General features: G+C 43.7%; 1 protein-coding gene and 1 long non-coding RNA gene across 2 annotated transcripts in view; both read right to left on the bottom strand.

Moving 5' to 3' along the window:
- Window positions 1-25,432, bottom strand: part of ANGEL1 (angel homolog 1) — a 190,239-nt gene that overhangs the window by 52,698 nt on the left and 112,109 nt on the right. The gene's annotated exons all lie outside the window — the stretch shown is intronic.
- Window positions 3,096-7,148, bottom strand: LOC139797092 (uncharacterized). Its single transcript, XR_011726281.1, has 2 exons — window positions 4,556-7,148; window positions 3,096-4,295 (listed from the first exon to the last, which is right to left on the bottom strand). It is a non-coding gene; the product is annotated as an uncharacterized lncRNA (long non-coding RNA).

The following is a 25,432-nucleotide window of genomic DNA, read 5'->3' as shown; positions in this document are numbered from 1 at the left end:
GGCTGTGTGTACAACGTGGAAAATCCATCTGCTTTGGAGGTTCCAAGCCTACCACGATGAGCCCTCCTGCTGGCCCACGGACACAGGGGTGGGAGGAAGCCCCTGGGGAAAGGCTTCCTGCTTTGGACAGAACAGATCATGGAATACATTTCATTAGAAATCATGTGGCTTCTGTTTCCACTCCCCTGCCAACAACATGAGAGCTGAAGTCTTGGTTAGACACCCCATCCCTTACTGTGCAACAACAGGAGGAAGGAGAATAGGGCCACCTCAGGGGCTTCAGCTGTAAAACCTCACTCCTCGCTGGAATGTGCTGCACGCTGGCCAGAGCCCGGGACCAGTGCTGTTGTAAAGCAAAGGCTGAGTGCGTGCTGCTGTGTGTGCTGAAGCTGAGAGCAGGCTCCATTTATGCCCGTACAGGTTGCATTGCACTGTACATTATCCATGCCTACAACACAATGTATAAATAGGGATATATGCAAATACCCGCTCCAGCCATTTTGTCGCCCCCTTGGGACTAAAGTGCCTGTCTCCAAAATGTAAAATGTGCCTCCAAAGCTGCTTGAGCTGAAGTAGCAAACAGGGGAGAGAGACCAGCGTCCTCTGCAGATCAGGCACCCAGGGGACACAGATCACAACGCGCCGTCACGGCACAGCTGCCCGACATGCATACCAGATGAGGTCCTGCTTACGTGACACCCCCAGCCTGGCTGACACCTGGGCTGGGAGGATGAAGCAGGCTCAAACAGCCACGATCTGGGGCTTCTGAGGGTGGGGTCTGGGCACAGGAGGATGGATGGTGCAGTGCTCCCTGTCCAGTGGCAGGCTGACAGGCAGGCTGAGCTGTGCGGCTTTCTCTGCACCGGCTCACACACAACCCTGTTGTCCATGAATCATTCAGGTCACTGCAGACAAACCTCTAACCACCTATCGCCCTTTGTTCCTTCTAAGATCTATGTGCTACAAAGCAGCCATTTTAGAAAGAGTGTGAAGCTTTCTGAAATCTTCTAAAGCAGCTGTTTCAGATTCCTCTGCCTACTGAGCCACACGGATAGCCTGGTACCACAAACCAAATTGCTGAGGTTGCAGAGGGGCAGTATAAAAACACACTACAATTCCAAGTAAGTATTAAAAAGACCTTCAGTAGATAAATATGCCTTGACTTTGAAGGTCAGAGTATTGATCGATCTGAAAGCTAGAAACAAGTACTTTGTGCTGCACTTGTGATCCTCCCCTTGTTGTTATCATTATTGGCATTATTGTTGCAGTAGCGACACCTCAAGGACCTATTCAGATGCCACTACACTGGGAACACTGAATTCAAATGAAGAGATGTGTGATGAACAGTCTGATTCAAAACAAAACCAAACCTATATATGACAAAGCAAGCACAGTAAATCCTTGTGAGCCGAGCTCAGTACCGCTGCAGCCATACTGCAGCCAGCACCCCAGTCAGGCTATCTGTAGTGCACTGTACTGCACTGTACTGCAGTCTCCCCTGGAACCAGGCTGTTGATATACCTGAGGACTAAGCCCATCCTGTGAACACCATGTATAAACATACCACACATCTGTCCACTTGACCTGCTTTTGGGGCTGCTCCTCAACATGTTCCCCTTTTTTGCTCAGAAATTTTCCACAGGTGGAAAGGAGAAGAAGGAGACCATTTGTCAAGGTGCTGTCCCCTTCCCACCACAACTCTGAAAATGTGCCTGTCACCAGGCAGTCCCAAGCAAGCAGCCACTTTACCCAAGGCAGGTGGGAGGCGGGTGCCCGCGAGTCCGCCCCAGGCACACACAGGTGGGCACTGTGTGCCCTGAGCCAGCGCAGGCTCTGTGTGGTGGCTCTGCCCGTGGAAGATGGCGTGTGCCTGGCTGGGCCTCCAGCCTCCACATGCCCCTGGGGTGGCCCTGCCCTGGCAGCTGCCGAGCAGGAACTGCAGTTGCAGGCGAACGCCTTTCTGCCCCAGAGAAACACAAGAGGCCTAATTTTAACCCAGCACACATGGGGAGGAGGATGAGGGAAGCGCGTCAGGATGGGTTCCTGCAGAGGCGGCGGGTAGGTGTTGAGACAGCTACCTGTGGATCACATTTCTCCAGCAGCAGTGTATTAACCTGAATTAACCCAAGGAAATCTAGCTTGGGTGTGCCCCTGTGTTCTGCAAGTACACTCCCCACATCCAGTTAGGAGAATACACCCAGAGAAAACTGGGGAAAGACAGCCTATGGTATTATATAGGTCATTTATTTCAGACATGGAAATGATTATCTGAAACCGGAGTGGGAGGAGGTAATCTTAAAGAAATAAATCAACTCCTTCCCCCACCATAATTCCTTGGCAATAGTTTTTTTTTTTTTTTTTTTTTCCCTCTGCAGGGAGATATCAGACCCAAAGACTGCTCATGTTACAGAGCAGGATTTTGCTTAACTTCAGTCCTAGACCAGGTAAATTCTGCTTGGTGAGAGAAGTAAATATTCTTCTTTAGACTATCTTCCCAAGGAAAGAAAGCTTATGTGAGTGTGCTTGTTGTATATGCACCTCTCTCCCACTTTACCTTTTTAACACTGTGATGAGTTGCAGAGTTGCAATGCACAGAATTCACAGGCAGTTAAAACCCAGGAAAAATCTCATGCAATAAATTCCATGAAAATGAATGGCTGAAAAAAAGTTCTGCAACCCAAATTACTGTCCCCACAGAGAGGAAGGAAGGCAGAATCTAACTGTGGTATGCTCTGGTAGCAGCCAGTTGACCAGTCAGCCTGCCTGAACCGATGCCCAACCAACACACAAGCAACTTGCCTATGTTCAGTTTCCCACTCAAATGAGGAGCTGCAAAATTGCAGAGGTAACATGGGCTACTGTATGACTGAGGAAGAAGGGCATAAATCTACAGGAGACAAAGAATCATTTGCTTAGGAAAGATTTTGTCTGCAGCACCTGTTCAAAGCTGCTTGAGTGTCTGCACTGCCAGAGGCAATCTCAATAAAGACTAACTGCTCAGTTTCTGAGTCCGTAACTCTGAAAATAATGCAGGATAGGAAGGAACAAGATGCATGTAAATATTTCTATAGGTAGTCAAATCATACACAGACCCATTTATCTGCTCATATCCTTCATTTCATCTAAAGCTATAGGGTTCCAGTATTAGAAGCTCACAAACACAAAAGCAAAGGTCATAATGCTGACAAGGTATCTTTATTTCTAGACAACTACCCGACCCACACATGATAAATGAAGACCCTTATTCCTGCTTAACCTGTAGCCTTTGTCGTAGACCCCAAAGGTCAGCCATTGCAAGTTTTCCAACCTGGATGCTATGGCAGGTATGAGATTCACATTCAAAGGTCCCTCCTCTGCTTCTCTGATGCACAAACCAATTCACGTAGCCTCAGTACACCCACACCCCCCACACACAGCACAGGCACACAGAATGCTTGCACAAATGCACTGCAGTGCAGATAAAGCTAATAGTTTACATGCAACCACATGCCCAGACGTGTTCCTTTCTGGAGATGCCCCTCCCCCTTGTGCTTTAGACATTATATAAGAATTTTATTCTGTAGTACGCTCTGAGGAAGGAGGCATTTTGCCAGATTTCAAAATGGCCTCATTTTTCACTTAAATCCCCTACGAAAGCTAGAGAATAAGGTTTGTAAAACAGCTCAGATTAATGAGGCTGCAGCTACATCTTAATAGCTTTTGTATGCACAGCACTTCAATCTGTGCTTGTGAACAGTGTGTATTCCTGTGGTTTATGGACTCTCTTTCTTCATCTTACCTGGTATATCTGCATGTGCTTGTGCTTCTGTATAATTCTCTCTGTGTGCACTGCCTGTGCCGAGCACAAAAAACCTTCTGTGACTGTAGCTGATCATGCCACACACGGGTTAAATTCTCCCTTGAAGTACCTCCTCTTTTGCAAATGTGGTCTGTATAGGGAACCTATTTATGCCAAGATTTCCATGTCAGTTGGTATACTTCTGTGCATGTTAAAGTCACCACTTCAGTGCTGGCTCCTTAAGCAACAGAGGCCTATATTTCTTGTCTGTGCTGGGGGGATTTCATTTTGCTGTTATATGTAAGAATTCTGGTGAAGTAATTAACAGAAGCCTCCAGAGGCCTGGTTATGAAAACAAGGCTCCACGTGCCAGCTTTAGAGGAACCTTGTACTCCTTGCAAACTCCTCCAGGCAAGGAAGATATTGCAGCTGTAAAGAGATGCATTACCCAGGGCAGGGATTGGTGAGCAAGGAGGACGTCTCTTTCTCAATCCTTGAAAACTGCTTTTGCAAGAAGCTGGAAAACACAGCAAATTAGTAAAGTGGGTTCCAGATGGGATCACAAAAGAAAAGTGCATTCGTTCCATCAACAGGGAAGACTAATTTTTAAATTACATACCAAAAAAGAGCTCTAAAAGCATTTGTGCTGAGTCAGTCTAATGGCTCCAGTCATCTCTTATGTGGGACAGAGGGAATACTTGGAAATTCCCTTAATGGAGTTTCCCCTACAGCTCTTTTTAGTTGCTTCTCCCTGGATTTCTTTCATCTTTTCCTTACCCATTTCTCCTTCCATATGTCTGATGAGGAACTGCTGCTGCTGCTGCTCCTTTTCTCCTCTCTCCCTCCCCCTGTCTGCTGTCAGCCATTTCACTTGGCTTTTTCTGCTCTTGCATTCACCAGAGCTGAATTCAGTGACAGCCCCTTGGCAATTTCCCTTTGCTGGTGACTCAGGTAATTGGATCTGGTGCCTTGGGGAGCTGCCAGGCATGATGTCACAACTCTGCAGAAAAAAATACCCTATGTAATTGCTCGATACACTAGCTAATGTCTCATCCTGGTGGAGGGAGGAACTCTTGAGTTTGGGGGTTGCCAAGATTTCAGAGACTTGGGACTCTGTGGTTGAGGTGAATAAAGAATTATCTTTATTTTTTGTTTATGCAGGCTCTTACTTGCTTACTACATGCTCATTAACTGTCCCCTGAGCAGGGAGTCTTTATGTTCATAATAAATACTGCAGTTCCTTTATGAAAAGGGAAGGACTGTGGACCTTTCATTAAACAAAAGAAAATAGGAGTGAAACATCAACAGAGAACAAGAATAAACAGCTCTTCACACGATGGTGTAACCCTACATCAGGGTTTGTTCTGTCCTTTAACAACATTTGCCTAACAGCATTTAAATGAACCTGAATCCTGCAATTCTTCCAAGATTGCTGGAATATGTCTGCTTTTCCTAACTTCAAGGAGATGATCTGGAGGACAGGCGAGAGATCAGAAGGGGTCAGCATCAGTCTCAGGGTAGACATCAGAGTGTATCTGAAATCCATTATGTGAAGCAGCAAGATGAGAATGAGCTAATGGGTGATTCTTGCTAACGCACCAATAAAATGGAACTGAAGGTTCCGTTTTCTTCCTCTTTCCTGTACTGCCATATCTTGTTTGGAAAAGAAACTCTCAGGGGTCCAGTATTCAGAAGAAGCTGATTGTTCCAAGTTCTGCTTTTCAGATGGTTTTATGTCAATCTTCCTTCTTTCATAGAATTAACGAGTCCAGCCAGCAAGTATCTGGCAGGGCAAGATGTTTGGGCCTCAACTCTCTTCCCACAGTTCATCCACAAGGCTGAATCCATTGTTAGAAGTACTGATTGCTTTGCCAAGAGGAGGGGATGGAAGTATGAGAATTCAGAAAGGAAATCTTTTATTTTCTTCACTGTAGGAAACATTTTTCCCAAGAAAAATGAGACCTGTGTGTATCAAGGTGCCTGCAAATCCCTCAAAAGACTTCACAAGAAAATTGAAGCCTTGTGTCAAATATGACCATCTCTGGAACTCCAAAGTGAACATGTGGGTTTACTGCAAGGGTGTCTTAGTCCTCTCCATTACTGCAGCTGAACTGATGCTGGATAACTTGGAAAACTCAGCAAGTCCTGAGAAAGTATCTGTCATTTTTGATAGGTCACATTCTCCGGCTAGAAGAGATCCATCCTGACTTTCCATCATGCTCTCTCCAATTCAGCAGATGATAATAACCATTCCACTGGGCTCATTCTAACACAAGCACAAATATCAAATTTCTTAGCTCTCTGTCACAGCTGTTTGTTCAGGCATGTCACCAAAAACTGGATTAGGCCTCTTGCCATGTTCTCTAACACATTGTATTTCTAATCCTGCCAGTCTAGGCCATTCCCTGGTCTCCTGTGGCTTTGATGAAGGGATGAAGTTTCCAACTTTGCTGTCTCAGTACAACCCTACTGGAGTGACTCACTAGTTTAGGTTCCTCTTTAGATGTTAGACCTGTACAGTATTCAGACTGTTCTGCATGGCTTGGAAATTATGTTAATAGAGCCTGGAATAAAGTAGAAGGGTTCCCATTTATCCTGACACCGCCTCACACTCAGCCTCCTGATGGCATGCTAATATATGGGGATCTAAACTGGCACTACTCCACTTCTGGAGCAAGTGTTAGAGGTCTTGCTGGGGAGAAGAGGCCCCACCTATCTCTAGTCACACTTTCGGACCTCAGATATCCACATTATTTTTAGTTGGCTTGTCCCAGTGACTCCACTCAGACCCTGTCAGCATGGCTGATTATCAGCAGGGCACAGTTCAGCTACCTACAGAGATAGTTTGGTGGGAGCCTCTTCAACTGTCAAGGGAGAAGAAATGGCCTTAGGATGATTTTTAAAAAGTTAACAAAAAAAAAAAAAAAGGGGTGAGGTTAAAGCAAATAATCAACCCATTCTTGCTGTCATTAGTATTTTCTTCACTTCTGTTATTAGGGGAATTTAAGCCACAAGTGGAGAAGCAATTTGCTCTGGAGAAGCCATTTGCTCAGGATCTGGGCAATGTCCCTCTGTCCCTCAAAGCTGCACAGGCAACTCATACAATCTCCACTGATATTTCCAGGACTGCACATACAACTTTCCCTGGCAGTTCATCCCCCCCAGAAAATAGACAAGAATGCATGATTTGAGACATGAGACATGGATCCATACCACTCTATCATATTTTCTCCCCAGATCACTTGAGAAATTCATTCTAGTCATTCAGAGATATTTATTGTTTCTGATTTCTCCCCTTAAAGTCCTCTGTCAACCAACAGAAATTGTGTATGGATATAAGGACTTGGAAGCAAGAAGTGACCCATGAATAGTCCATACCTTCATCAGCGTAAAAACCACTGCTGCATCATGACAAGGCAGCAGCACAGCAGAGAAATTTGAACACACTTTTTCTGTGAGCTGGTGTGAGCACTGTGAAAGGTACCAATAGCAGTAGAGCACACAAGCTGTTCCTAATAGAAGAACCGCATTCAAAGGCAACCTGGCCAACTGCCCTCAAAACGGCTTTGGGAGACTCCAGTCTGACAGTCTGAAGGCAGGGTCAGCACATAGGAGGGGGAACCGAGATCAAACCACCAGATAGCCAATAAAGCAACCTGACTACACACTCAGCCCTAGGGCAGAGAACAATTGCAGCAGCTGACTGCCTCGGCAAGCCCAGAGATCAAAGAACAAAGCATTATTAATTACTGACATTATAATCATTAGCATAGTACTCAGTAGTCCTGGTCATGGACTATGTTAGCCAACATGCAAACAGAGAAGAAAAGAATGGGCCCTTCCCGAGGAACGCAGAGTTTAAATATTAAACATGAAATGGCTACAATGGGAATGGAAGGGACAAAGAAGTGATGGTGTCAGAAGCCAAGGAAAGCTGCAAGGAAGAGCTGCGAGAACTGCTGGATGCCACCAGGGCAACCTCTGAATTATCTGGAGACGAGCAGACTTGCTTAAAGGTCTTTACCATGCACTCTGGTTCTATTAATTCAGTGAGATGTTTCATACAGGTGCCAAGTATCCATGGTTTGCCTCTTGAAGCACAGCAGCTGAAGGCATTTTAGGTTATTCAAAGTAGGGTGGGGAGAACAGATCTCCACATGGGAAAATGCTTGTTGAACTCCAGACAGTGCAGGTCCTCTTCAATGTCCTCTCCATGATTTCCCGCAAGTGTTGCCTGTTCTGTCACTGCCCAGGAGAGCAGAGCCCAATGGCAATGTCTCCCTGCTGACCAAGGAAAATGCACTATCTGTTCTCTGTGTAGTTCCCATGGTTCCCACCTTCCAAAAGCCACATCACACCTGGAACTTCTCAAAAGAGCAATTCCAAGCTGAATAAGCCATTCATCCTCCAGTGGCTCCAGAACTGGTCTGAGGCATATCTGGAGATGACAACTGTTTCTGTTCCTGCTTTATGGAAAAAGATACCAGATATCTCTTGTCGATCACTAAACTCTGCAGGGATCAGACAGGTGATATGCTCCAGCACTAGAACAACTGTCCCGGTGTCACTTCTCTGTCTTCCATCAATGACAACATTGATTCTATTTTTAAAATAACAACAGAGACTCCATCTTCTTCCAAACTTCTCTAGTCAATGTTACGATTAAAAAAAGGTGGTACTTTTCAGCTTCCCCTAGTATATCCCCATGAAGAGCTTACAAATTTTCAGACACATATTGATATAATGTCTCCATTTGTAATCACTCCCTGTCAGGCCCCCTGTTTCCCCTCTGACACCAGCAGGGAGCATGGTTGGTGCCTTACTCAGAGCCACATGGCCAGTCAATGGCAACGTGGGAATTTGAAAGCAGAAAAGACATGACTTTCCACAATGGGTCTTCCAGCTCTGGGCAGAATTCTCCCAGTCCCATGTGACTCCCTTATAACCACATCTGTGAAAATGTACTGCTCAAAGCTTCCTTTTAATCTTCTAAAGTCTCTACATTCTTATTTTGCAATGGTCATGCTGACATTTTGCTCATTTTCCCAATGCTCTAACCATCTCTTTAGATGGTGATTTTTCCTTCCTTTAAGAAGAGTTTTCAGCCACTTCTTGTAAATCTCTTTATTTTATATCTCTGTAGGTCAGATTGCTGGATAGAGTCTATTCTTCAGTATCTGAACATTTCATAATCTTTAAATTTTTTATAATTACAGTGTCCCATGAAGGAGGAAGATATTAATCTCTACATTTTCAAGTTAGGAAGTGAAGGCACAGAGGGACAAATCATAGGCACTGGCTGGTGCTAAGCATTCATACATCAAAAGTCAAGGACTAAAATTATGAGACATTTTCAACCACTAATGTTCTGTTCATTTTCTAAGTCTGATTTCTGAAATTGTAAAAGGGTCAATTCTTCCATCTTTTATCTGCTGCCATGAGGATGTGCCTATGTAACTAATCTGGGAAGTGCAGACTCTCATTGCTCAAGAAACAACAGCTTGAAGAACTGCACAAAAATAGACAGTCCTGTGCTTTTCAAAATGTCCACAAGGAGATACCTCAACAGCAAGTAGGAGGGCAACAGCCTCCTGAGCAGTTCCCTCCCCAGGGTGGCCCACAAGGAAACAGATTTGGTTAATAAGAGCAATGTTGATTTATATAATACCTCTTTTTATGACATAAATACTAATTTGCTTTTCCTAAATACAGTCTCCAGTTGGCACTAATGGTGGACCATTAAGTAGGACATTTCTTATACTGTTATATGGGTTTGGGAAACTGCAAAGCCCCTTTTTATTTCTCAATTCCATTGCTACTAGATTTGGTTAACTAGGGAAAAGTAAATCCAGGTAAAAGGACATGTCTTTCTTTGAAACAGCAATCCATGAAACCTCAACTGTTTTGTAACCATTCTTTATTCCTTTACCTTTTGCTTTATACCAGAACAATTTACACTGTGCCTCTTTTAACATCCTGATGCTGTCATTGGTGATGATGCAGGACCTGCATGTAGGCCAGTGCCATGAGGTATGTACAGATCCCAGATCTGCAGCCATTCTTTGTATGAATAGTCCCAAACAATGGGCCATAGGATCTGCCTCCTCCAGTCACAGGCTGCAGGTTCTGTCCCTAAGATCAATTGCCTTTCCTGGACACCAAAATGTCTCAGCAGAAGTATGTAATATAGACATGCAGTGTATCTGTTCTAGTTTATGGGATAGCTAAGGAAATATTTAGAGACCACATGGTCTGGTCATATGAGTAAAAATTATTATGCCTGTCTGGGAACAAGACTAGTAAAAGAAGGAATGAGGAACTTTCTGAGGCTAGCAAGCATCTCAACAAACAGCTACCCAAAAGATTAAATAAACTGCTCAGTTCATGCATTTCATAGTCAAAAAAACAGAACAGTACCCCAAAGGACATTTTGTCTTCTGGCATTTAATCTCACCTACTATGAAATATACCTTACAAACAGGCAAGCTGCCCTCTTAGCCTAGGCAGCTTCTAGACTGTAGAAGATACCCAGGTGACTGATTTACACAAAGTCCTAGGATTTAGAAAGCTAATGTTAGGCAAGGTGTATGCCAACCTGAATCTTTAGTTTTTATTTATGTTTAATAAAATTCAGAATACCAAGACAAATCTATTGCATTGGAGAAAATAATCTGGTGTGTGAAAATACTTACAAAGCATTCTGTGTGGCTTCTGGGCTGCTTAACCCAGCATTAGTTCTATGAGATTAGTTAGCAGACAGTGTAGTATAAAAAGGAGGCATCATTGATATGAAACAATGTGACAAGATTTTATGTGACAATGTGACTAATACTTTGTCCCACCAAAAACTTTAACATAGTTTTTGAGGCATTTACAAATTTGGTTGATAGAGAAACTGATACTGCTACAATATACTTAGGATTCTATAAGGCAGATGACTTTGTGTTTTTTGGTGTTTGATAAAAAAATAGTACTACACAAATCAATGTTGCCCTTATTAAACAAATTCAATTCCCACTCAACTGATGTGTCATTAAAAAGTAATTGTAAATGGGGAATCATCATTATATGTTAGTTATTCTACTAAGCACATAAGAAATCTGTTTTAGGTGTAAAACTATTCAATATCTCTATCAATTAATTAAAAGAAAAATAGATAATCCATTTCTGTGACAGAAGAATTGGCAGAGAAATAAATAATGATGGGCAGTCATAAATAATGGTGGTAGTTTGTAAGGTGGGCTTATCCGAACAACTTGTGTCTGACTATAGTCAAGTGCAAAGTCATACATGTAGCACAAGAGCTTCCCAAATGAGAGTTTCTCCAGGACTGCCAGGACCTGAAAAAATATTCAGGATGATGAGAGGAAACAAGATCAACACATGTGAAGACAGGATGCTGATTAGCTGGGGAAAGGGTTCTGAAGCAAGCTATGGGAGTAAAATGAGACCTGTAAAACAAATCCCTCCATGACAGACAGGGAGTCTTAATCTGTTTATCAAAGGTAGTTTGTTTACAGTACCTAAGTGGATAGAGTGGAAAGAGTTCTGATAATACTTGACTATAGTTTTTTTTTTAAGAAAAAGGCATATCAATATTTGGTAGTTTGAATCAGGCACAAGGCAGATGTAGATAAACACAAAAAAAAGCTTAACTATAAGGCCAATTATCATGTCCAGGATTCAGGAGAACTTCTGCTGTTTGAAGTCTTTAACTTAAGAGAGAGAAAAAAATATGCTCCCACTCAGCCCTGGATCATCTCTTACATGACTGATCCAGAAACACCTGGTGACGATCTATAGTTTGTGCTACACCCAGCACAAAAATGACCTCTATGATCTTTATGTTCTTCAACCAGTGAGTTATGGAATAGTCAGTGTAAAAGGACATGGGGAGAAGGATGGGAGCTGGGAATCCTTATGCCACCAATTCAGTAAGTTGAACAAAGATTCAGAATAGAAGAGTATCAAATTAAGGGGAATGCAACAAGGCCAGAAGACAGACTCCTCCCTCTTTGGGCTTCACTGCACAACTCTCCTCCAGCCTAATTAAACCCTTCCTATTCGGATGGAATTGTCACGACCCAGCTGCCATGGATGTGATAGAGATGCAAAGCAGAGCAACACACAGCTCATGCCCTTAACTACACTGGCACATCAGAGTAGGCAATTATGTCTACCAGTAAAGTCACTCAGAAAAACTCTGTGTTCTATAGCACGAGAGAATTTTTTCAAAGGATTTTTTAAAAAATCTTTTAATAGGAGCCTCTGGAGTAAGTGCGTAATGACCCTTTTTTTCCCTTAGGACAGTACAGAAACCTCTTGTAGCCAAGTACCGTGCCAAAGACAACTTAAGATCTTTGCCGAGGGGTGTAAAGTGTAAGTGTTCAAGGCCAGGTTGGATGGGCCTTTGAGCAGCCTAGTCTAGTGGAAGGAGTCCCTGCCTATGGCAGAGGGTTTGGAACTAGACAAACTTTAAGGCTCTTTCCAACCCAAACCATTCTATGATTCTATGAAACATGAATTTAGTAACGACATGTTAGATCACAAATACTGACCATAGTTATCTGAGATACAGATTTTTCATACTCTATCAACAGTGAATCAACAGCTATTTCAGAAGCAGAAGGCACAACTCCCATTAGTTGAAACATCTGTGCTACAGCCAGGCCCTGAGTGCCCACCACCCTGCACAGTTTGACTGGGCAAGAACGTGGCAGAAATGCAAATCGCAGCCAGGGCTTGTTCCCTTGCTAATTAGGTGGATAACACAGTGAGACCTGCAGCCATGGAGAGGCTGTCGAGGGGGGGAAATAATAAAACTGCTATATGGAAATGAATCAAACATTTGAAAGTAACTCCAGGGGGAGTGGGGGAGAGGGAGGGCAGTGGTTAAGAACGTTAGCAGTTCTTTACTTGTGTCCACAGGAGAATATTTGCATATACTTGTGTAACTCTCTTTCCTCTCTGAATACCTGATGAGTGTCTGACATGAAGTGTGCTTGCATGTGTGCACATGCAGGGATTTCTTCTGCTCCTTTTAGGTTTTATAGAACCTGACTATGACAGCTGTGACTGCTGATTTGAAATGACCTCAAGTCAGACACTGCGCAGACCTTTGAAATGTATTCATCTTTGCATCGTTCTGATTCTGAGATTTGATATGGATTGGGTTTTTTTAGTTGCTGTTGCTGTCACAAGCTCCACTGAGCTTCAGTTTAGTCTGCACTCCCTGTGTGATACATGACAATCAAATGATAAGCGTGTGGCTACAGATTTTGCCAACAAGAATCTGGAACACACAGCAAGGCAAGAATCAGTCTTTCATCCCTAAGGCTGGCTGCAGCAGAAAAGTCAATAGCTGCTGGTTTCTTGACCCATCTTGCCTTCAAGTGCCAAAACTCCTGTCTTATGCTTGTGCTATACACGAACATAAGATTAGAAATCTAGTGCCATAGAAAAAAATATATTCACTCTTCTAGAGATACCATATTTTCATACCAAAATCAGTTTGCATATATAATTAATTAAACATTTTCTTGTTTCTTAAACATTTTCTAGAGACAGAAGTTAGAAAGGCAAACTTTCAGGCATAAATCTCGCCACAGTAGCTGCACAGAAGCAAGCAGCTCAGGATTCTCAAAGCCTGCAAAGGCTCTGTCCTGGCCTGCATGCGTACAACAACATGAGTTACCCTTTGGTCAAACAGGAGAGGGGCTATATCATTTTTGAGAGACAAACTAACAACCTCAGCTTAACTTATTCATGTGCCTCTACTCTGAGGTGGTAAGAACAGGGTTATTGAAAAGAAAACAGCCCTACAAAATTGCCATTTCATAAAAATACAAAACAGAAAAGTCTCATTTAACTCAAGTAGTTATGTAAATAGAAAGCAAAGACACGTAGGACTGTAAAAGCTCTCAGAGATCACTCTTGTTCTAAGGGAGTATACCTTCACAAATGCCTGCACAGCTCTGTCTAATCTATGCTTACACAAAGAAAGGGTTGTCATTTACCTCTATCGAACCTGGTTTGGACTATTCCTCCACTAACCAGAACCTTACAAATCCTGATATTTGACTAGGACCAACACATACCTGTATGGAGACTCCTTTTAAATGCTATCCACCCATTTGACAGCAAACTACCTACCGAGAACTCTTCCTTTAAAAATATGTCTCCACAAATTACACTTCTGTTTCATAATGATTTAATTTACATCACATTTCTGCCATATGCTTAGACAAAGGTCAGATGAGACATTGTTGAAATCCTAACTGAAATCCAGACATAAATACCTATTATTTTGCCATTCACTGTTAAGCAGTTATACTGTCAGAAAGGGATTTAGATTGCTTTGACATTATTTGTTCTTAACAAATGAACCCAGGCTGTCCTAGATTACCTTGATATCCTCTAGGTGCTTATGAACTGATTATTTGATAATTTATTCTGGTGTTCTTTCAGATATTGAAGATAGCTGACTTGCTTACAATGTCAAATTCTGCTTTTGCCCCTGTTTAAGCTGGGTGCTTTTCTGCCCTCTATTAATTCTCTTTAACCTCTCCATACATGTGTTAATGCTGAGCAAGTGATTAACTACTCTGCTCAACAGTGATGCTGCAATCAACCAGTATCTCGCTCTCCACTGTGCGGCATCACTTGTTAATACATTCCCGACTTAGAGCCTTGTTGTGTATTACTGCACCCCGTGAGTTGCTGTGCCTTCAGAAACATCTTTTGCTCATTTATTTCAGAACAACAGTTATGGTTTCGTTTCAAATTTCTCACTAAATGTAGTGCAATATGGTCTGTAAAACTAGATCTTGCTCACATTAAAATTCAGCAAAGCGTTTTGCAATTGAATCCTTGCTGAGGAATGGAGATGCACCATGATTTTTCAAGTGGACTACTTTATAGATGGAAGATGGAAAGAAGTTTTAGGTGGATTATAATATAGAACAGCAAAAATAAAAACAGATGGTCCTACCATAGTTGAAATAAAAACTGTTAATAGCTTATGCAAAGAAAATCTGGAGAAGTATTTTGTCTGTTGGTAAGGCTAAACGGCTACAAACAGCACTGTCAGGCTTACATTTTGCAAGAAGAAGGCTGGACAAGGGAATGTCAGTAGCCACTGAGCTACAATTAAATTAATAACCAGCCCTTTAAAATGCTGTCATTAGATAAGTGTGTTTTATTTAGATTTTTGTGTTTTAATTGTAATTGATATTGTCTTCCAGTATCATGAACCAATTAATGATTAACTACCCTTTTTATAACCTTTATGACAATGACACTAAAGCAGTGCCAGCAGTGCCATAACACTTCCAAGAATTACATTCTTATTGCAATCTTATTAAGTCTCTTGGGCTAAAGGTTTGTGGGATTTCAAATGGATGCACGTGGGAGCGAAGATCTCTTTCCCCATGCCCGACGCCTTATGCTGCCATTAATTTCATCTCACAGTGGCCCTGAAATCTGCCCAGTATCTGTGGATATTGGAGTTGTTTTGCTTAGGTACACTGAGAGCTGTGGCATAACCCTGGAAAGAGCATACACTACAGTGCTCTGGAGAAAGCATAATTTTAAAGCCGCAGAATAGAAACATGAAAAGGCTAAAAATTACACGACATAAAAATCTTGTGATTTGGGATGTGATGCCACATGGATCCCTGCTGCCATCAAGTTAAAAGCTTGTGTGAATGACATTAAAAAACAACTGGGAACCCTGTGACACAGGATTTTATTTTTGTTTATATATTGGACTGAAAGTCTGCGGCAGAGCTAGACTGCCCTGAGGTGGGTAAGCAGGCACAGCACCTACTTAAGCATCTCGGTATGTACTGAATGGAATTCCTTTCTTTGTGTGCTCATAAACTCCCCTTCTACAACATCTGAGAGCAGAGCAATGCATGGCATCCTGCTGGGCTGATTTTCTTTCCCACGTATCAGGAAAGGTAAAATCGTTTTCTTGATTATAACTGATTTAATTGTAATTTTCAAGCTGTTTCTTTCCTTACTCTCTCCTGCTTTAGCTCTTTTCACTCATGCTTTCTTTTTATCTCATTTTTCTTTCACCTTCTTGTATTTTCTTTGCTTTTTTTCAGATCTGTCTTCCGTAAAGCTAGAGAAAGGAGATTTCTATCTTCAAGCAGAGTGATCTGTAAAGTCATGACCCTGCTGTAGAGAATGCCTTGTCTTTCATTATCCCAGGGTTCAGAGGAACAGTGCTATCAACATGCAAAGAAAGAGGCTTTTCTAAGATATTCTAGGACAGTTTCACAGAAGGCCTTGAAAATAAATGTCAGGACCTAGAATTGATATAAAAAGTATTGGGGGAAGGCTGAAGCCTTCTGGGGCTCTTCACATGACTTCTTTGAAGGCAGAGGAAGCTGCTATCCATGCCAATCTCATGTGAACAAACAGAAAGAATCCATTTCACAGGCTCTCTGACTATCACTAGTGTCTGGGGTAAGAAATCTTTGCTGAGATGAGCTGTAGCAAGCACTGCAGGTAGACATTAAAGTCCTCTCCCTGTCTGTGGGTTTGAAGAAGGTCATTGGTCTGTGCTGCAAGCACCATCCATACCATGACCAAGCCTGAACCTCTGCTGAGGACCATCCAAGATTTCACTGACAGGCAGCAACTCTTCCTGGACCACTCAACTATCTTGTCTCAACATGGGAGGTTTGACATCACGTAGTAGCTTGGAAGATCTGATTGCTACAGAGATGGTATTGGTAGGACTGGCTGAACAATAGTAGGGCTCAGAGCAGAGGGAGCAGAGCTTGACCTCTTCTTCAAAGGCAGTGTTAACATTTCCTGTCAGCTGCAGCCTAAGCTGCTTCCAGGCATCCTTTGTCGGCTGTCCCAGACATAGCAGGCGTAGGTCTGAAATACATGTGGGGTGACTGATGCTTTATAACACATCTAAGGGGTCTTGTGACACCAAAATGCACCAAATTGGAAAATGGGGGATGTTTTGTAGCATTTTTAGTTCAGGATGTACTTTCTTCATAGTTTTGTTGATGATGAGCTTCTGCAAAAAATACCCTACAAAGTTCCCTGTACTATGAAGAGCAAGTCACTCCAGGGGCACTCCCAGATAACAAAAAAGCACAATTCAGGATGTTTTAGGGACAGCATGCCTGTAGCTGCATGGAGTGGAGAGGATGAGCCTCACCATCCATGGCTTTCACCATCCATGCAAGTACAATGTTGGAGCACTAGAATGCCTTACTACAAGCCAAATGCAGCTTCCAAATCTACATATGAAAATAATTAGAAACTTAGTGTGTGCGGTGCTTTTTTCCTCTCTGCTTTCTACAATATCTAAAACACTGTATAAATCAAAGTTAGAAAAATTGTATCTGATGCTGTTTAATCTGTCCCTTTACAGTCAGTATGGAGTGACTTCTTCCAGTGAGATTTCAGAATGCTTTTTGACCAGTACTTTCACTGTGTCCCTTATGGGTTTTCTTACATTTGATGTTCTAGAGATTACCCACATTCACCTTGAGCAATGTAGAATGTACTTATGTATTGGTATATATAGGATTTCTTATCAGCTTTCTCAAACACTTAAGAGACAAGTTTACCCCTGTCTCCATTTGGATACACCTACATTTGTCTACATAAACAGATTTTATATGCCAAGAGACTAGTTCTGTGTTAATTTGGTCAGAAATGGATTTAAATGTACTACTGACCTTATGCAGTACTTTTGGGAAATGTCTACAGGTACCTATTCTCTCCTGCATCAAGGAGCTACTGAGTTGGAAATTGTCTTTTTGAGGCTCTCAGAGAATCCCTCCTTTCTGACCTCATTCTGCCCTAAAATTTAGGTGTTTGCTTGTTTGTGAAGACCACCTGATGCCACACCAGCCAAACTCCATCTCCTGCTTGCTGGGCCTCCCCTGTCTGTCTCTGCCCATTGCTTGTGTCTTCTCTTAGACTGTGAAAATATTGGGGCAGAGATCCTATTTTAGTATTATGTTATACAGTGGTCTTGGTCTATGGTTAGGACTCTTGAGGTGCTACTGGATAAAACTGACCATGAAACTCAAGCGCTCTGAAACCTCATTTGGCAATTTGTAATTCTCAACTTGGCACCTCAACAGACACTTAATAAAGAAGAGCAGTGAGACTGGGCTCAGGAATTATTAGTTTCATTATTAAATGTTAGTATACTTAATTACTCTCTTTGAATCAGTGATGTGTGTCATGTCAGAGAGAGAAGACAGGTTTCTCTAACAACCTAGATGTGAGTGGAGAGATCTAAAAGCCTGAGTACATCTAGTTTGTTAAGTGTCAAATGTGGAGCAGGAAACAAGGGTAACTGCAGCATCTGAGGGTGGCAAGTACCTGAGGCAGATAAAAGACAAGAGAATAAAAAGATTTAAAATATTGAAAACATTAAATTGTGCAAAGGAATATGTAGGATACACACAAAAAGCTCCTTGTGCAATGTGTGAGGCTGCAGAATGTTCTCAAACTTGACAGGGTTTAAAAGTATCTGTGATGAGTTTCAGTTCTGGGCCTCAGAACTGAAAAGTGCTCCCTTTACTTGCCTGCTAATGGAACATTCCTTCCTGTATGAAGGAAATGACCCAACACTGGCCCTTCAAGAACAGAAATGCATGTTCCTACCTCACTATGTCTCTGCCCCTGATCTAAAGAATACATGAGGAAATCTGCAAGTACAAAAAGAAAGAAAACTTTGTACAAAACCATCACCTGTACTGTTTGCCTTTTGGAACACCTCTACAAGTGTGTGACTGGAGAGGCAACCTGAGAGTAAGGTAGCTTTAGTCCTGCAAAAGGAGTCCAGAGCTACATCCAGCAGCACCTGAGGGCACAGCCACAAAGCCTGGCTGCTCATGGCCAGCAGGCTGTGTTCTCGCTCCGAGCTGGTCCCAGCTGCTGTTCCTCGCTTCTTTGACGTCTGTGTGAGTGTGTTACATGACTATAGAAGGAGCAATCAGTCAGCTCCCAGGAATCTTAGCAACAGCCGCGTCCCCAGAAAAGGCTCGCAGCAGCTGGAGCGGTGATGACTCAGCAGCATGGGCTCTCTGGCCTCTCGCTGATCCCTGGCAAGGACTGCAGGCCAAGTTCTGGCTCCCTTGTTTGGGTCAATGCTTTCTTGCTGGCACCAGTAGGTGAATTCCTGGATCCTGCTGGCTTTGGCGTTAGAAAGCAACCAAAAATGAGCTGATAGCTGCAGCCAAAAAAGGCTGTCCTTTTTCTTAAGGACAAACTAAAAAAAAAAACAAAACTAAACTAAACTAAAAAAAAAAAAAAGCAAAAAAACCCAACCCTGAACAAAACCTACAGAATCCTGTTAGTACATTGTAACAGACATGACAAATACCAGAGTTTAGCCGTGTTGGATGTGTAGGGGAAGATGGTCGCAAGCCAGGAGACCCATGTCCCAGCCACCCCTTGGGGAATGAAGCAGATTGGTGGGGTTGGGGCTGGGCTGGAAATTATACAAACATCACTAGAAGGTTTGTTTATTTTATGTAACACGAGTTTGGGAATGTGATGTTGAGTAACTCTGTCGACATTTCACCTAGTTTAAGTCACTAGTGCAATGAATCTATTTGGCCTTAAGTTGTTTTCGCCTCTTAGAATAGTATGTATCACACAGTCTCCCCACCCTCCTGCAGTAATTCCACAGATAAAACAGAAAAGAGATTTGGATTAAGAAATCAGTGGTTCAGGACCGCAGTTTGCGCTTGGCGAGAGGAACCTGGCACTGGGACAGCGAGGGGACTCCAGCGTGGATGGACAGCGGGGCTGCAGGGTACAACCTCAGCGCTGCAGCCGCGAGTGAGGCCCCTGAGCATCGAGGGGGGGCAGAAGAGTGGGCAAGGAGGGGCGGCAGCAACCGGAGGGGAAGGGGGGGCTAGCTGTACGTCTGGATTTTTTTGGCAAAGGGCTGACGGGAAGATTGCTGGTCCTGTGCCAGGCTCCAGCGAGGTCCGCTTAGTCCCTCGCTTTCACGAGCACTAAAAATTCACCCTGAAAGAAAAACATCCGTGTGTGTGTGCGCGCGTATGTGTGTCTAACAATCTGCCTTCTCAGCAGCACCGTCGCCACCCCGGCATCGCTGGCCGCATTGCTGGGGGCAGGAAATGAGTAAAACATAAATGCCTTGGGAGAAGGCGGGAGAAGGCAGGAGAGGCTGCCCCGCTCCCTGGCCATGGCCGCCTCTGCTGGCAGTGCAGCGGCGGGGTTGCTGGGAGGCTGCCGCGCCTTGTGCAGATGTCGGGGACCTCAAATGTCTGCCGGAAATTACAGCTCATGTCGGGCTGGGGGAGACGTGCGTTTTCCCGGCTGGGGAGCCCAGCGGGAGCCCCTTCCCCCGCGCCCCCGCCCCCGAGCTGGGGCCAGCAGCCCCGGTCCTCGCCAAACCCAGCTCGTAAATCAGCTCGTCAGGAGAAAAATGCACGTAGGAAAATGTCTCGGGGCAGGAAAAAAAAAACCCAAAAAACAAAACAAAAAACCAACCAAAACACAACAACCAAAAACCAACCACCCAAGCCTGTCCCGGTGTGGCTGGAGGGAAGGCCGGAGCAGGCTAGTGCGGGGCCCGGCCAGATGAGGGTCCAGCGGGGAGGAGCGCAAGCAGCCGGAGCCGCCGGAGGGGGCTGTGCTCCCCCTTCCGATAACCAGCCCGGAGCCTTTCCAAAATAAATGTTGCTTGGCCCGTGCTTTGCTTCAGCCTGGGAGCGAGGGACGGAGGGAGGGAGGGGGCTAAGGTCGGACCCGTCCTGCCGATCCTCGGCGGCGGCGGGCCAGGGATCCCGTACTGTCAGCTGCGCGCCATGGCGCGGCCATGGCCTCCTGCCAGAAGGAAGCGAATGTGCCTCGTTCAGACCCGCAGCCTTCGGGGCGGCGAACCCCGGCAAAACGCAGGGAACGTGGGAAAATGATCTGGGTGTGCAGGGAAGCAGGCTACAGGAGGGTGTTTTCAGTGTAGGAGAGCATAAGAGCATTTAGATGCCCTGGGGAATTTCTGCCTGAATAGCAAAAGCAACACCTCGAACGCCTTGGAACAGCAAAGAGCAGGGTGCCACATGGTGCGATTCCAGCATTACTCACCCCAAGGATCAGGCGCTTCCCCACCCAGTTACATATGACCAGGAAATTATAGCCTGTGCTGCTCCCCGCCTGGCTGGCTGGCTGCCATATCATATGATACACACCAGAGCAGCGTGTCTGATGAAACAACAGAGCAATGTGTTTTTATTGAAGCTCTAACGCTTTGTGGAATAGACAGGCTTGGCTGGGTCAGACCGTCATTTGGTATCCTGAATGCATGCTCCCTCTTGCACGTCTTGTCATTAATTAAAATTCTGGATACAAACGAAATCCTAATCTTCCTTTACACTCCCTCTTCACTGCTCTCCTTTTACTCACAGTAGACTACAGCCAGGCCCTGTGTGGTTTAGACGTTACAGTTCCTCTTTTTTTATTCCATCCACCCCATCTGTGAAATTAATTTTTCTTCACACTCAGTATTCACAAGATCTTTCTCCTATAGCCATCACATCAAGGGCTCTGCGTTTCTCATCTTTATTACTATTCACATCTCAGGTCTGATGTGCACCTTTCCTCCCTGCAGTACACGGCAAATGGAGCTACAAAGGTCATCTCTGCAGCACACGGTATCATCTCATTCCTGTCTTGAATTTATCCACTACGTCCTATTTAACAGTGAGTTTAAGGAACTTGTTATAATGAAAGTCACCTGTGCAAGACTGCTCATCCATCGTTTTCAGCATGTTTCTCTCTTTGTCCCTACTAACAGCGAGTTCTTGCCAGCTCTGCCAGGCTCCTCACATGCTCTCATGCCATCTCTCCAATAAATAACCTCTTTTTGCTCTAACTATTGCAGCACCATCTTTATCCAGGTCAGCTCTCTGCAGCTAAGGTAGTATGATTTCCTACAGACTTGTGTTTCATTGACTCTAAGCACCAGTTAAAGCATTTTCTTCTGAGTTTTTTTTAAGAGCTGCAGCCCATGCAAATTTTCTTAAGTCTGAGAAGATAAAAACTCCTGTTGCAGCCTTCTTCTGAGCTGAAGAAAGGAGTCTTGTCTTCTTTTGGCTTTTTATTTTAATGAAATTAAGTATAACTCAGCCAGCTTCTCATCCATCCAATTTGCTTTTAGTTGATGGATGCACCAAAAATTATACATGCATCTGAGAGACATATGATGTCATACATGCTCCCCCCGCCAAAGATCTTATGATCACATAAGGGTTCTTTCTGTGCAAAACCAGACAGAAATTTTAACTGAAGACTGTGCTTCTCATTACACGCCTTCTGCTCTATGTTAATTGGTTTTCTTTCACCATTCTTCTGTGTTTGCCTTTTTAGGCTTTCTACTCCTGAGGGCAGGGATTGGGCTCTCTGCTGTGCCTGGAAAGTGTTAAGTGCCTTTTGGGCATAACAACAATTTAATTAGTTGGTAAGTACTAACAATTTGCATTAGTATCATGCTTCCTGCCATGTCACATCAGACCATTGCTCCAGCCAGTCAAACATATCCCTCTTTCTTGTGCTGCTCTGAATTAATTGTCCCCCAGCGAGGCCAGGTTGGACCGCCAACCTCAGACTCACTTTGCGGAGTCTTTCCAAGGCTTGCTTGTTCTGAATGAATCCATCTCCCGGCCAGTCTCAGATCTGAGCTCCTGCTTGTATAAAGAGGCACTACTGACTAATTAAGCTTGGTAAAGTATCTGATGAAGTGAGACTTGCCAAACTCTTCAGAGGAAGGGATGGCAGCTCTGTAATACAACACAGTGCTGTTCTAGGATGGGCAAAATAGAAGGATGAAGCAGGACTCCTCACTGACCCCAGTCCTCCTGTGCCTCCCTGAACTGGGGGTTGAAACTTTCCTGAACCCTATTGCTAGTGCCTTTCTCTTTCTTACAGATGTCTGTTTCCTCTTCAAAATGTAGTAATTGCTTTTATGAAATCGTGCAGTGGCAAATTCCACAGTTGATCCTGTAGATTTTTGCTTCAAGGAGGGATAATCTGTAATTGATAATGTCAAGTGTATACACCCTGTATGTATAATCAGATTGAATTAAAAGGAAAACTAGTAGTCTTCTGGAAGGTTTTTATGGCCTTACTGTGGGAAGAACCAATAATGTGAGACTTGGGTGAAAAAATTAAATTAAAAGGAAAACAGGAAGACCTTTGAGACAAGGTGAACACCTGTATTATATTTTAAGTGATAGCTGCTATTCACATATCTTATATTCCACACCCCTGCATAAAGCTTCTTTGCCTTGTATTTCTGCAGAGAATCATACACTGAGAATCTACAGATGGATGATTTGGCACAACAAATAAAACATTCAGGAGAGGAGAGGTGGGCTACTCTCTAAATATTGCTCATTTCTCTACTCTTTGGTCTATGTAGCATGACTGTCATCCTGCGGAGGAATGGGAAAGCAATTACAGGCAGTGTAAGCAATATGAGGGAAGAGATGAGACAAGACTGCACTGGCACTTAGGAAGATTGTGGGCAAGATAGAAAACACTCTATAACTAAGGGAAGCTAGGAACTGGATCACTCAGTATATACAGCTGGAAGCCAAGGTGAACATACTTGAAAGGCCTTCTACTGGGAGGTGACACTGGGCCTGTTCCACTGCTCCTCCCACAGGATCTGGCCCCAGTTGCACACAGTGCCCTCAACAGAAGTTACAAGGATGTCTGAAAATGTGAAAAAAAGTCGAGTCCACTCATTGGTTATGTTCTACTGCTCCAGGGGTTTTGTGATATTCACAGCTGGTAAATGATGGCATACCTGGAAGAAGTTCTCTGTTGCCACTCCAGGGCAATATAGAAGACAAAAACTTGGGTCTTACTACAGGCACACTTAAAAATATGAAGGAGACCTGTTTTAGAATGACAGATCCTCCTCCATGACTGAAGCATGACCGATTTGGTGACTGAGATATCTGTTGTTTATAGTGAATTATTCCTCACAAACAAATCAACTAAATGAACAAACTGGATGATAAAGTAGGGCCAAGAAGTGCATTGTCCTCCTCAGAGTCATAAAAACTCATCCCTTTTATAACTGCTGAGTGCTTTGCCAATATCATGCCAAGGTGAGAGCAGCAAGGGGAAGGGGAAGATATTGAAAAGGAAAATAAATGGGCCAGGTAAACAGTGCTGCTGCAGCAGCAGCCGCGGTTGCCGTGGCAACCAGAGTGAAGAAGAGGAGGAGGAGGGAGGTGGATTAATTGATAGTCCTGTGCTGGCTCATCTGGCTTCCATCCACATGCTGCTACAGAGGGAGAGACAATCAAAGAGCCACACACAGGGCTGCCAGGGCTCCAATCAATACATGGCAGCAGCTCGATCAATAGCTTGTTGGAAGGTGGGTAATTGACTCCCCCTCTACCCAGGAGAAAGTGATGCAGCAACAGAGATGTGTTTGTTAGCTACTGATTCTCAGCTCTACTTTATCACTCAGTTTGTTCATTTAGTTGATTTGTTTGTTTGCTTCCTTGAGATCCCCTCTTCAGTCCGATTTTTTCCTGTACTTGTCAAAGCTGGAGAAGGGCCAGGACTGCCCTCAAATTTCGGAGTCACTTTCCCTCTCCTCTGCTTTCTTTCAGGTCATAACTAGCTTTTTTATCTCTGATGGGGGGAGCTGGAAACAAGGACAACCTTTTCTTATGGGATTTCTAGGGCTTCATTTTCTGGCTGGGTCTGGAGGAATGTAAATAACAGCTCATTGGAATGCAAGGAGACATTAAACCCCAGAAAATTAAATATTTAAGTCTATTTTTGCAAGTCACAAGCCAAGTGAGTTTTAGCAAGAAATTTGCAACTTTTATTTTTTTAAGTCTGCCACTCTCCAGAGAAGTTATCTATAGAGTGTGACCAGGTGATGCCATCAGAAAAGACAAAAAAAAAACCAACCCCAACCCAAAACAGGAGAGAAGTAGCAGAGGAAAGGGCAAGAAAACAGGGCTTGTTGAGGAAAAAAAAAAGAAGATACAGAAGAAGAGATCTTTCTGAGGAGAGCATATACTCAAGAAGCACTGAGACAGTATAGGCTAATTCTTCATTTCTACCTAGACTTGGGCAGGGAGCCCTGGCACAAGGTACCCACTTGACCTTCAGGCAGGCAATGCTGCATTTTGTAAACAAGCCTGTGTGATACAACCAAGTTCACCCTCATGCTGAATAAGCTTCTGCAGGCATTTTCCATCAAAACATAGAAGAATCTGGATGGAAAACCAGGACCTGTGTTTTGTATCTTCTACAAAAGCAAGCAGCAAAACCTCCCTATCACCTCCCTGGGATACAAAGAACATAATTTACTTCAACAGGGAAGAAAAAACCCTCCACTCTCTTTGTGGTGCAACACCCATCAGCAAAGTCTAAGTATAAAATGGTAAATCTAGACTCTGAGATGCTCTGGGAGGCAAGGACCATCTGTTTTCTCTATACTTGTCTATTGTCCAGCTTGCTGGAGCCATGGTCTACAGTGAACATTTAGGAATATAGTAATCACAAAAGCAGTAGAGTCCATTGCTGGATAATTGATACTGCTTTGTGGAGCAACTATCAAGTTAGGATACAGCTAAGAGGCAAACACACAAGAAGTATCAT

This window comes from Heliangelus exortis, chromosome 5, assembly GCF_036169615.1.
Source record: "Heliangelus exortis chromosome 5, bHelExo1.hap1, whole genome shotgun sequence".
In the NCBI taxonomy this organism is placed as follows: Eukaryota; Metazoa; Chordata; class Aves; order Apodiformes; family Trochilidae; genus Heliangelus; species Heliangelus exortis.
The sequence above is the reverse complement of the archived record's forward strand: the minus strand, read 5'-3'. Positions and strand labels throughout refer to the sequence as shown.